The sequence below is a fragment of the Ctenocephalides felis genome, unplaced genomic scaffold (assembly GCF_003426905.1).
Source record: "Ctenocephalides felis isolate EL2017-DRISC unplaced genomic scaffold, ASM342690v1 CF-g0.4_SCAFFOLD_03570, whole genome shotgun sequence".
Lineage (NCBI taxonomy): Eukaryota > Metazoa > Arthropoda > Insecta > Siphonaptera > Pulicidae > Ctenocephalides > Ctenocephalides felis.
Window position 1 is genome coordinate 24,194,190 of NW_020539724.1, and position 14,951 is coordinate 24,209,140.

General features: G+C 31.9%; 1 long non-coding RNA gene across 1 annotated transcript in view; it reads left to right on the top strand.

Moving 5' to 3' along the window:
* Positions 1-5,722: 5,722 nt before the first annotated feature.
* LOC113382823 overlaps positions 5,723-14,951 on the top strand; it is a 67,654-nt gene continuing 58,425 nt past the window's right edge. Inside the window, exon 1 of the long non-coding RNA XR_003367692.1 lies at positions 5,723-5,782. This is a non-coding gene — a long non-coding RNA (uncharacterized LOC113382823). The remainder of the gene's footprint in view (positions 5,783-14,951) is intronic.

Consider the following 14,951-nt stretch of genomic DNA (forward strand, 5'->3'; position numbering starts at 1 on the left):
TTCAGTTACATATTTTTTCAAAAATACTAAGTAACCACTCTTATTGAAAAAGTTAACTTTAGAACACAAAAGACAAAAAATGAAAAACACGTCATTTTGTAAAAAAGAACAATGAATAATTTTGTATTTTGCTGTCTTGAAAAATATGATATATAAAAATAATAACATGCTAAGTTTTCAAATCCTCATATTTTTTATAAAAGTATACATATATATATATAAAATATATCTTTCTTTATTATCTACTCACGTCACTGCATAAACATTCTAATACAGTTGAAACTTATGTATTCATTCAAATTTATTTATACTGTAATAAGTTAAGTTGGATTTTCATTTTTCTGAATTTTTTATTAAAATGTACGGACTTTACTCGGATGATGATGATACCCAAAAAACAATTTTTTGATAGACTTTATGTTTCTCTAGTTTAACATAGACTTGTTAAAAGTCCATATACATAAATGCAAATATTGCCGTTTTTGACAAAATTCCTAATACATTTCACAAGCATTTGACATTTCAAAATAACCAGCCAGACATTTCAAAATAACCAGCATTGAACACATATGTAGCCATCTCCATACTCTGGAATTTCTGCAAAATTTGACAAATATTCTTAGATATTGCAAAAAAAAAATCATTATTTATCCGCCCTTTTGGCTGGGCCACACCGACGCTCTCAGCTGGAGCATTCATCATAAGATTATCACTCTTTGACTAGGAAAAACGAAAAATGGTGGTATCTAGTGACCGTTAGCATTCATACAAAACAAAATTAAATAATTAGAATAAATTACGTGAATTCTCACAAAAATTATCTATATGTTTACTGTCCGGCGCTAAGGGACGACTTAGTGTCCGGCGCTAAGGGACGACTTAGTGTCCAGTGCTAAGAGACAGGCATGTTCGTTCATTTGGTACCTACTAAAATTGTTTAAAATATCTAATAATATTCTACCATTTTACGGATAACAATCAAGTACTACTTTTATCTTTGAATGCCACTCAAATGTAAATACGTAAATATACCAGAATTAGTGCCATTGATATTTAGGTGACGCCGTGATTTTACGCATAAAACAGCAAAGGGTTCTTTCCGCGCGTGATCCAGCACCTGTGTGTCCCGCGCTCCTTTCACTTGTATTTTGAAATTAAAAGATTTATTCTCGCTTAAATAATACTTACTAAAAAGAGTGTCCGGCGTTAGGTGCTGTGCGGCGTTACGGGACTTCCACTCAAAAGAATATTTAGTATAGATCTTTTTTTTCAATTTTTAATAATGAATAATTGGTTCAAAACTATTTGTAAGCATCGACGCTTACATGCTGATTGGTTTTTGGAGAAGGTCGGTCCAGCCGTTCCGGAGATACGAAGCAGAGTCCAGAAGATAGAAATCGAGTTTTTGAGAGTACGAAGCATCCGTTTTGAATAAATCAAAAAACCTTTTGCAGGTGTTGACAAAACTATTATTTTTGGAGAAAGCAAAAAACTTTTTTTTTGTTTCAATTTATTTTTAAACATTTTTTAATCGAAAATGATTCGGATTTTGATTTTAATTCTAGCTTAAATTCAAAAGATAGCGTATGTACTTGAATTAATAATTTTAACTTTGCAATTCAGTTTTTATAATTCTTAGAAATATGAGATAACTCCGCTCGATTAGGTTTTGTTCAATCACTTTTTTGTAAATCTATATAAACGTCATCGTTTAATTTATAAGCTTTAATATTTCGTCTATAAAATTCGAATAATAAAAGTTGCAGTATTTATAATATTATATTTGAATATATTTAATATTTTTCGAATATTTTATTACAGAACTAGTTTTAACTTGATTTGGTAGAGAAGTAGTTACAGCAAATATTCATATTTATTTCATAGGGGTATAATGAGTGGTTTTTACGATATATTAATTTAAAAATTGTTACAACCAGCCCTTAGCTTTTCTACTCAGTTGATGAAAACCTTCCAACCATAACACATAATTGTCTTAGCGTAACCTGGAGAGGATTCAAGAAATTACCTGTACTTTTCGATCGCATAAATTCTGCTGACACCTGATATTGCGACCGATCTGTCCCTCAGGGCTATTTGTCCCTCAAGAAACATGTATAGAACAGAAGACGTTTCAGCCGGTGGGTGTTTTTATTTAGACATCGAAAAGTCGGTTCAATCAAGTGTGAAAAAGCGTAAACGCCAATATAGCAAAATAGTCCGAATGATGATGGTAAACGTTTTGATCTTTCTTAATTTTCTAAGTATTTATTACACATAAATAATGAATTAATTAAATATTTTGCGTCGTAGTCTAAAAATTTAGTATGAAGACCACGAACTTCATGATGAAGGCGATGAAGTTTCAACATCAAATTTCTTTTTTATATATATCACTTTTGAAGTAAAACTTCTTTGGGCGCGACTAGGATGTAAATCCGTACAAATGCAACGGAAGTCCGTTAGGCCCAAACTGTTCGTCATTCGCTCTCGATGAGATCATTTCTATACGGGTCGATTGTGATTAGTCGTCGTGTATGTGAATAGAGATCTGTTGTTGTATGCGTACCGGAATCAACGTTGTATGCGTACCGATATCAACAAGAAAATCGGCATAGATAAATAGGCATTTTAAAGTTGCATCGTAGTACAAATCTTGATTTAATGAAAAGTGCCTGAATCAAAAAAATATTTTACCCTGTTCCTTGAATATAATAAAACAAATTAAACATTTGTGCCGTGTACTAAACGCAAGTTTATTGATTAGAAATTATTTTTATATTATTCGAAGTTTCTATAAATATTTGAAGTTATTAAAATGGAAAATATTTTTAAGGCAAGACAGATATTACAGCTGTTCAAAGAATAAGATTATATCGCCAGCAAAAAAGTAAAGAAAATACAAACAGTCAATGAATGTATGTTAACTTTAATTACATGAAGTTTTTCAACAAAATTACATGATGAGTGAAGTTGCGAAAACAATATTTGTTTAGGCGTTGTTTAACATAATCAACTGTGTGAACGAATATTATAGAAGTTATTATTCAGCAATTACTTCATTTCTCTAATAAAGGTTCATTTCTAAATGCTAATTACAATCACAAACCGATCATGTCGTATTTGAATTATGACTTAAATTACATTATTGCTAATATTTGATATATTTTAAAATTTATAATTCATAATATATTATGAAATAAATATATATAATGGTTGACATAAATAAATGTGTGCATCACGATTGTTACCATATTACTAATAAATTATTCAAAATTGATATGTGATGTATTTATTTTTAACTTGAATGCCATCTCGTACAATAGCAAAAAGGTTTTACTTCAATCGCGTGTGAACCTTACGCGTACTTTTTTTTTATCTACTATTTTGTTCTAAAAATTTTAAAGAACTGGATATCAGAACAAAAAATGTTTCATTTGATCAATTTTGTATTACCTGTCAGAAATGTCGGACCTGCACAGTTCTGTTTATTACGACGGCTTACGAAACATTAGCTTTGACAATATTATGCAGGACGGAATACATGTCTAATTGAGACAAAAAAATACTTTAATATCGTTTAAGATTCTATTAAAAAGCGTCTGTTACTAGTATCCCTGTTACAAATAAGCGTTAAGCTCCCCTATTTGTACGTAAAGTAGTTTCTCTAAAATTCGAGTAGTTTACAAAAATGTCGTCATAAAAATGAAAACTAAACAATTTTGAACATTTGCAAGTTTACGAGTGAAAGCACTTTGTAATAATAATATATTCGTAAAACTTCAATTTCCTTTGTACCGTCTTTTTAAAAATTATAATTCTTTGCGATATTGTTTTAGTTTTTCGACTGAAGTATTCGAAGCATTATGCTACAACTTCTGGAAAAGCGATTTAAACTTTTTATTTGAAAACTCAAATGACAAAATATATACGCAAGTTATTTTCATGTTAACTGCAGAATTTTCATTTATATAATGGCATTAGTTTTCTACTTGCATGATTTTGTCATAAAGACAAAACAAAACTTTCCTGTTAGATAGAATATAAAAGAATATTGTTTACAATATTTATTCATGTAGAGAATATTGAAAAATAAAAGCTTGTGCGAGGTTTTGGAACGTTTTTTAAATGTATCATGTGACATATCCAATATTCTTATGGTATATAAGAGAGTTTATATAAACTTTATAAGAGAGAAAATAAAAATGCATATTTTGTTTGAGTTTCATATCTTGAGAGTTCATACAGTTTAAGACTAAATATTTTAAACAATTTTCACTAAAATGGATTCTGTAAATAAAATCCATTTTAATTTAATCTTTAACAGCCAACCGTGGCATAACCTATAAGCACATGCAACGAAAGATCTCTATTCACTCGACACGACGACTAATCACAATCGACCCGCAAAGAAATGATTTCATCAAGAGCGAGTGACGAACAGTTCGGGCGTAACGCAACTTCCGTTGCATTTTCACAGATTTACTTCCTAGTCGCGCCTAAGAAAGTTTTACTTCAAAAAGATATATGTTGGTCAAAAATGATCATTAGACATATGCATATCAATTTATCAGATATTTTATAGAGATTAAAATGCTTGCTAATTTTGTTACATTAAGGGACAATTGCTGGTATTGGAATGAATATTCGAGAAATTTTAAATGTTTTCAGCATTAATTAAAATTGAAATCGACTAGAGCACGTAATTTAGCATAATCCCAACCTCGGCCTAGCTCGATATCAGACAGTGTAATATCAAGCTTATAGATCTCTAATTTAATATTAAGTGAAAATCGCGTTTTGCTGAAATTAGAGACACATATATAATATAAGCCACATACAAGTAGGTACTAAAGTTTGATTAACCACTGGGTTACAAAAATATTAGTTTATGAATCTATGTTAGCAAACACAGTTCAAAGAACATGTAGTTTTGATTGCCAATGATGAATCAATCTTCATTGAAAATGAAAAAAATCAATTCTTTCTTAACTAAGGAGCATAATTATTGATCTCTATTAAATACTATCAAAGCATTATTGGCCATTTTAATATTTAAGCATGATTATAAATAAGTTGTATTTTTGTGTTTTCAACTTCGAGAAGGATTAGTTTTAGGTGAAAATCTAGCGAGCCGTTTTCTTTTAATTAACTGTTGAAAAAAAATTAAGCCTATTTTTATGGAACTTTTTTTGACGATATATATCATGGTCTTATAGAACTTAAAAATTCATCAAATTTTGAGAAAACGAGTAGTTTTTTTGACTTTTGTTAAAATTAAAATTAGACAATTTACTTGGTATAGCGATACAGTACCTGATCTTAAAATGAACATACTAAAGTATTAAGGTCCTAGGAAAACTGGTTCAATTATAAAAAATTATTGAATTTTGAAAATTTGCTTTCAGAAAATACTCCGACGGGGTAACGTGTTTGATTTTCAATAATTTGTAATAAATCCACTTCGAATACTTTTCACCACTCATAAATTAATTTATTTATCATGAATTAAGTAGATTATTAACACATATCGGGAAGTTCATGTAACTTGCCTTAAGGTAAAATACCCATACCAACGATTTCTTTTAGTTATTTTAGAAGTGCTGAATGATAATAGGTCATTATGTCATTACTGGTATCAATTCAATAATTCCAAATAAGATTTCTTAAACTAATTTTGATATTTTTGTTGTTTCAGGAGATTAATTGCTGTGTCTTTGAATCTCCAAATATCCTACAAAATACTTGAACAGTTATTATGAATTTGTATCTGCTTCCATCACAGGTATTTATATAATTATTCAAAACTTTCGAATTTTAGTTACATATTAACTAAATATTTATACTCTTATATTATATATATATATATATATATATATATATATATATATATATATATATATATCATTTCAACGTTGATTTCTGACTTGAACTTTGATGTTTGAATAACATAAACTGATAAGGCTGATATTTTAGAAAATATAAATCGTAAGTCAATATAAAACGAATAAAAATATACTTCGAGAAATCATCTACCAAAGGTAAACCTATTATTAACTATAGTTAATTCCAACCACTAAGTTTGTGACAAAGTTTTATCCATAGATAAATAAGTATAAATGGTTTTATCTGTGCGTATAGTTCCAAGAAAAATACCATTATCCAAAGATTAATTTTGAATAAGCCTACACATATAAAGATTTTATATTATAAACTAGTAAATGAATGAATTTACTAGAAACTAGTAAAACCAAAAGTAAGATGTAAGTAGCATTTTGCCAAAGCAAGTTGTAAGTAGCATTTTGCCAAAGCAAGTTTCATAAATTTCTTGATACGTACAGAGATAATCAATTATAATTGAGATGTATCTATTAAGGTGGAATCTATTTCAACTCTTTCAAATTAGACATATTAGACAAAAATGAAACTAGTGATGTGAGGCATAAAAATAATAAGATAATTTATATAAACTGAATTACAAAGTTAAAATTATTTATTTAAAGTATATAAGTGAGCTTTAGAACTTTAGCCATATTTAAAATTAAAATCTGAATTATTTTTGATGAACAAAAAAAAAATTAAAAAAAAACTTGAAACAATTTTTTTTCCAAAAGCAATTATTTTGTTAAAACAAACACAAAGTTTTTCAAATCATTCAAACCGAATGCTTAGTTCTTTCAAAAACTGCCGTTTTTGTGCATCTTCAAAATGGCTGGACCCGCCTTTGCCAAAAACTAATCACTTCTCCCTACCAATACAAATTAAATATTTATTGGATCATTCAAATTGGATACTCCATTCTCTCAAATACTCAATTTTTTTTAACACGTTGAAACATATGATTTTTGAGAAGTTTGAAATCTTTGCAAAGCAATGACTTTTTTAAAAAAATATATATTTTAGATTTTTTTGAAAATTTAGTTTTTGTTTTCAAAGCAATCGAAGCGCGTAAGCGTCGCGTTTAAGTCTAACGTATCTTGGTACAAAACTCATAGAAGTGTGAACAAAATTTGTACTTATTATTAAAATCTCTATAAAATAACTGATAATTTGATGTACATGTGTCTAACTTTTTTTTTGACTGTCATATAGCATTTTTTTTTTCATTGATTCTCCAAACTGCTAGGACTGCCGTTTTACAAATTTAATCCAGTTCTTTATTTTATCAATACAAGTAAAATGATATTTAAATTATTGAAATCAAACGCTTCGTTCTCTCAAAAACTAAATTACTATTTTTGACACTTTTTGCCTGTGTCTGTGAATCAGCTGCACCTGCCTTGGCCAAAAAACTAATCAGCACGCCTCCTTATCAATGTGTATCAGTTGATCCGTGTTCTAGAAATCATAGACAAAAAAATTTATCCGCACATACAAACACACACACCTACACACGTTTACACACACACACACACACACACACATACTATAACTTACCCTACGGGAAGTTAAAATAGATCAATTCAGAATGACTTAAAACGTCGAAAAAACAAAAAATTAGGAATCGGATTTTTTTGCAAAAATATATTGAAAATTCTTTCGGTAAGTTATTAATCTAGGTACTAGCCAACTGATTTCATCATTTAAAAATAACATTTAAAATTAGTATCCAGAGAAATACGCCCACAGAAAAATAATATTTCTGTAATCTTGAAACAAAATTAATACAAAAACAATTAATATTTGTTCGATTTCAATAACTCTCTCTACGAGAAGTTGAAAAGACTATAAACGCGGTACGAGTTATGAATATAAAATGAAAATATATTTTTGTAACTCCTTGAAGGATATTACACAATCAAGATCTCTCATAAAAGTAAGCCGTAATAAATTATAGACGAGAGGCAATTTCACTATCTCAACTCGAGTTCATTCTCCCTATTTAGTATTTCATAAGGAAACTTTATTTTGTTTCATTTGTATGCGATTCCTGCAGCAGAACGCCTAACGATATAATCAAGTCCTTATCAGGAAAAATAACTCGTTATGAAGTTTGTTAAGGAAATCTATGTACAGCAGGGTAATGTGATGATGGGTATTATAAAAGACTTGCCTTTTACGGCGATTTTATGAACAGTGTAAGGAAAATGATGAATTCAGATTTTCTTTATTTGTAATTTTTATATTTATTAACTTCCCGTAGAGTAAGTTATAGTAATTGTCAAAGAAATGAGAATAAAATTTTTTGCATATCTTTACGTTTCAGTGGTTTCTGAACATTTTGGCATACTTTAGAAAATATGAATGTGTGTATGCTTGCGTGTGTGTATATACATATATGTGGATATGGATACAATTTTTTCTCCACGTTTTCGGAATCACAGATCAGCCGATTTGAATGATTCATAAAACATTCGATTCCTTTTGGCAGCCGTTTCGAAGATACGGAGCAAAAAAGCGGGAAGTGCAGAAAATCGAAACTTGGTTATTGTGAGAACCGGGCATCCGATTAGAATGATTCAAGAAATATTCATTTCGTATTGACGGAGCTTGTGCTGATTAGATTTTTGCAAAGGCAATTCCAGCCGCTTCAAAGATACGAGACAAAAAGTACAAAAATTGCAGTTATTAAGAGTTATAAAGAGTTATCATCTAATTTATAAAAACGTTTTGCCAGCGTTGACAATGTGAACAAATAGTTTTATGGGGTCCCATACGGGAAAGTACCACGGGCCAGGCTCGGCCCAGGCTTGGCCCAACTATGTACAACTCTGGGCCAAGCTTGTAAGCCAAGCTAGGCCCAGCATTGGTAGAAATCTGGAGTGATAACGATGGGCCAAGCTTGGTTGCCAGGATTGGGCCAGGCTTGGTTGCCATGTTTGAGCCAGGCTTGGGCTAGGCTCGATTACCATGACTGAGCCAGGCTTGGGCCAGACTTGTAAGCCAAGCTTGGCCCAGCATTGGTAGAAATCTAGAGTGATAACGATGGGCCAGGCTTGGTTGCCATGACTGAGCCAGGCTTGGGCTAGGCTTGGTTGCCATGACTGAGCCAGGCTTGGGCTAGGCTCGATTACCATGACTGAGCCAGGCTTGGGCCAGACTTGTAAGCCAAGCTGGGCCCAGCATTGGTAGAAATCTGGAGTGATAACGATGGGCCAGGCTTGGTTGCCATGACTAAGCCAGGCTTGGGCTAGGCTCGATTACCACGACTGGGCCATGGTTATTTGCCATGACTGCGCCATCCTTAATTGCCACGACTGGGCCGGGCTCGGTTTCCGGAATGCAAATTAAATTATTTTTATTCTATAGACAAAAATGTAAGAGCTTATGAATTGGACAATGACGTTTATTGGACCTAAATAATCGGAATTAAAACGAACATTGTCTAATATTAAAATTTAATATAAGAGGTGTTCAGAATTTTAGTTATAATTAAAATCTTTTTCCTTTTAAAAGAACTACAAAAAAGAATTCTTTTTCTTTCTGCCATTTTTTGCACATTTATCTTCGTATATCCAAAACGATAGGACCTGGCATTGCCAAAAACTTTGTTTTTTGGATGATTCAAATTTGACGAAAAATTGTATCCACACATACATACACACACCCACACATCCATTTTTTCTAAGTATGCCAAAATGTTCCGAAACCCTGAAATGTAAAGATACGCAAAAAAAAATCCATTTCGATTTACGGGAAGTCAATAATACTAATAATAGTAGATACACATTGACAATAACTTACTTTTTATTTATATTTATAGTTAAATTACATTAAGTTAAATTAGTTAAATTTCATTATTAATAATACGTAATTAAATTACGTCCGCTGAGCATGTCCACCACCTTCTCTGTCTATTATTCGGTAACGATTGATATTTTGTCATAATGAATTCTGAAACAATAATAAACAACAACAATAATAATAATTATAATAATAATAGTTGATAAACAAATATTTAAATAAAACAATAACTTACCATAATTTTGTAAGGTTCAGTTTCTCTAAAACTTTTTTTCCTCGCCTTTTATTTTACGTCCAAACCCACTATATTGCAGCTGAACTTTTTGTTTTATACATTTTCCATTATTTTATGAACATCTTTGACCGATCCACTAGAACTCAATATCACAAATAACTGACTGAAGCAATATCACACTTTCGTCGGTATATTATTAGTTTTAGATTAGTGAACATTAGATAAATCGAGTCAGAAAAAATATGGAATTTATAGAAAAGTTTAAAGATTTAACTAATATTGAATTTTGAAGTATTTAATACGTAAAAGTTATTTTATCATATACTTTTTATTATATGCAGTAGCGGCGCTAGGCGACTGCCGACGGCCTCGCAAAAGGCCCCGGAAATTTTTTAATTATTTAAAGTTTAGTTAATTTTTATACTAATTTGCGAGTAAAGAAGGTGATTAATGATTTACGGGCACTATCATGTTACTGTCTTATATTTTATAGACGCTATCTAATATCGTCTGTCAACAGTGTAGGTTAATCTAAACAACTTCGCCCGAGCTAATTCTATGATTGTTTATATTTGTGTATTTCTTAAGTGAGCGCAATGTAAATGATTGTTCTTCTTGGAATAAATACGAGTTGGTATCTTAACGTATCCAAACAGTAATTAAATATTCGAGGAATGAAATTAATCAATGATCAATAAAAATTTATCAATTAGATAATACTAAAAACTCTTAATTTAAAAATAATCATGGTTTCACACCGTCAACACAAGCAATATATTTTTTGAATCATTGTATTGGGATGATCAGTTTTTTCAAAAACTGCATCACCAAATTGATAACCTTTTAAACTTGTTTTGCCTCTCCGAAACCGCTGAACCTGCCTTTGACAATTTTCCAACAAGAATCGAATGTTTTTTAAATCATTTAAATTGGTTGTTCCGCTCCGACATCGTCGACAAAAAATTAAAGATTCTTAAAAAAACGACATTTAGACATTTCTGAACCAATTTTGAAAATTAAAAACGAAAAGTTTCGAAAGTTTACAGTTGGCGATCGTGCTGAATAGTTTTTCGTAAAGATCGGCCGTACCGTTTCTTCGTAATTTATTGTAAAAATCTTTATTCAAAAAAAATTCGTATAGAGATAAAAATTATAGTCTCATCTAACATACATTCATGGAACTACGATTTATTTAACACATTTTCATTATATTTTCATTTTGTCTTCAGAATTACTTGAATGATCGAAAAAAACAAAATGTTTGCTAATCAAATAATTTGGAAAAAACAAACTTCTTCGGAATAATTATTTAATTTCAGTGTTTTTCTAATAGCTGGAGAACAAACCATTTTTGCCGAAGAGTTTGTTTATTTTAACTTGTATAACTTTTGTCTATTTCAATTGGTGTATTTATCTGATTAAAAATCAATATCATTTACAGTTATAGTAATCGCAAAAAAATCGAAAATGAAAAATTTTATATGTCTACATTTTATATATTAAGACGTTCCAAAAATACAGGGCAAAAAATGCCAAACTGATTACATTTTTAGGAAGGCAGGTCTAGCGGTTTTGGAGATGCAATAAAAGTAGTAGAAAAAAAGCCATTTGGCGAACAAAAATGATCAATAGACATATGCACATCAAATTATCATATATTTTATAAAGATTTTAATAAGTACAAATTTTGTTTACATTACTACGCGTTCCGTACCAATGTAATAACCGTTAGACTGCAACGCGGCATTTCGATATTTCATCTCTAAGCAGCTAACGCAACGTGATTGCTTTGAAAAAAAGCAATTCGAAATCTTCAACAAAATATTTCGAATTAAATAAAAGTCAATTTTTCTCACTTTTCAAATTTTTTATAGCTTTTCCAAAATTTAAATTATGGCACGAAAAGTTTCAGCAATTTGCCGTAAGGCAAGATGCCATGCACCCCTAGTCAACTTGCAACTGGTAAAAAAGGGGGCCTCGCAAAAGAATTTCGCCGACGCCCACGCGTGGTCTAGCGCCGCCACTGATTACATGTTTAATTAAATTTAAACAATTAACTTTAATAAAGAAGGAGACGTTATCCAAGTTATTATTAAATTCTCGTAGATTACACGAGTCTGTATCACTAAGATCATTATCCTCATTTTTAAAACTGATTGTTAGCACTCATTTGATTATTGACACCTTTCCTGCTAATAATTGGATTAGTTTTCTTTATTTAAAACTTTTGTTTTTTTATTTAACGCACGCCACCTTTGAACTCTTTAGACGAGATTACTTTAAACGGCAATCAATAATAAAAACAAATATGACTTCGATACTAGTCGTAAAAAATTGACGGACTGCATAACACACGATGTATAAGCGTAGTTTAAAGACTGAGCATCGATACTATAAGCCGTTTACAACAGCCAAGTATGGCTGACGACTGAGCGTTGAACCAAAATACTCGAATCATGCCGTAAATAACCGAACGTACGACAATCTTGGTCCAAGTCTGGGTAATCATTGGCATGGCCAAGGCTGGGCTACCCAGTCTTGGACCAAGCTTGGATAATCATTGAACGGCGAAGGCTGGGTTAGCCAGTCGTGGCCCAAGTCTGGTAATCATTGGCATGGCCAAGGCTGGGCTACCCAGTCTTGGACCAAGCTTGGATAATCATTGAACGGCGAAGGCTGGGTTAGTCAGTCGTGGCCCAAGTCTGGGTAATCATTGGCATGGCCAAGATTGGGTTACCCAGCCTTGGACCAAGCATGAATAATCATTGAACGGCCAAGGCTCATCATCAATGTAAATTTTTACAGCTAAAGTATATATTTTAACACATTATAAAATATTTAATAAAAATTTTGTGTGATTATGGATACAAACTACCGACTTCTGTTACAAAGGTTGACAATATTCTGAATATGTAAAATATGTGTGGGAATATTTAAATACAAATTATAAGTACCAACAGCTAAAGGCATAAGTATAACGTTAACAAATAGAGCGAGCGCTTTGCATAGTATTATCAACAAATATGAAAAATAAAATAAAATGAAGAAATTAAAATAAATGACTAAAAATAATAGTCAAAACTTCATACATTTTTAATAAGATTGAATCATGTTTTATACAACTATATGAAATCAAGTAAAAAATTGTGTGTTAATACATATATATATATATATATATATATATATATATATATATATATACGGATTAGCCAGTCGCAGCCCAAGTATGGTTAATCATTGGCACGGCCAAGGCTGGGTTACCCAACCTTTGACCAAGTATGAATAATCATTGAACGACCAAGGCTGGGTTAGCCAGTCGTGGCCCAAGTCTGGGTAATTATTGGCATGGCCAAGGCTGGGTTACCCAGTCTTGGACCAAGCATGGATAATCATTGAACGGCCAAGGCTGGGTTAGCCAGTCGTGCCCAAGTATGGTTAATCTTTGGCATGGCCAAGGCTGGGTTAGCCAGTCTTGGACCAAGCATGGATAATCATTGAACGGCCAAGGCTGGGTTAGCCAGTCGTGGCCCAAGTATGGTTAATCTTTGGCATGGCCAAGGCTGGGTTACCCAGTCTTGGCCCAAGTCTGGGTAATCATTGAAACGGCCAAGGCTGGGTTAGCCAGTCTTGGCCCAAGTATGGTTAATCTTTGGCATGGCCAAGGCTAGGTTACCCAGTCTTGGCCCAAGTCTGGGTAACCATTGAACGGCCAAGGCTGGGTTAGCCAGTCGTGGCCCAAGTATGGTTAATCTTTGGCATGGCCAAGGCTGGGTTAGCCAGTCTTGGCCCAAGTCTGGGTAATCGTTGGCATGGCCGAGGCTGGGTTAAGTAGCCCGGCCCAAGCCTGGCCCAATACTGGTATGCCGAAGCTAGGTTTCCCATTACTGGCCCAAGCTTGGCCCCTTTGTCAAGTCTGGCGGTTTCCTGCATGGGGTAGCAAAAAAAATCATTTTGAAGTAAAACCTTTCTTTTTCAATATCTAAATTAATTTTGATTTCAAATTTAATTCAGGCTAAAAGCATTTAACATTTCTCGATTGTATTTTATTCCAGTACGGAACAGTTCCAGCAATTGTTCCAAAATGTAACTAAATTAGTAAGCATTTGCCTAATGATCTTTTTTGACCAACAGATATCTTTTTGACGTAAAACTTCCTTAGGCGCGACTAGGAAGTAATCTGGAAAATGCAACGGAAGTTGCGTTACGCCCAAATTGTTCGTCATTCGCTCTCGATGAAATCATTTTATCGGGTCGATTGTTGATTAGTCGTCGTTTCAAGTTAATAGAGATCTTTCGTTGCACTAGTCATCGGCTACGTTGTACGAATCATCGAGCAATATATCGGAATGTCATTAGATTTTAAGGTTACATGGTAGTACAAATCATGATTTAATAAAAAATGCCTGAATCAGAAGAACATTTTAACCTGTCCCCCGTAAATAATTATAATGAAAAAATAAAACAAATGACATTTGTGCCGTGTAATAAACGTAAGTTTATTGAAATAATTTCCATGTTATTCGTAGTTCTATAAATCTTGGAAGTTATTAAAATGGAAAATATTTTTAAGGCAAGACAGATATTACACAGCTTTTACTATTCCCTCTGTATCTCTAAAACCGGTGGACCTGCCTTACTCAATTCTTCATTTCGTCAATACAAGTAAAATTATCTTGATTCATTCAAATCCTTCGTTCTGTAGCTTTACCTCACAAACAGAGTTACCATTCTTGGCACTATCTGCCCCATATCTTAAAAACGTAATCAACACTTCTACAAATCAATAAAAATCGAATGTTTTTTGAATCATTCAAATCGGTTGATCCTAGCGTCCGAAATTGTGGACAAAAAATTGTATCCAACATACACCACAGACATACATCCATTTTTTCTAAGGTATGTCAAAATGTTCAGAAACCTTGAAACGTAAAGATATGCAAAACATTTTCATTTTCGATTTTCTGCAATTACTACAACTTTCCCTACGGGAAGTTAATAAGTAGACTATAAATTTTAGAATAACAATCATTTAAAA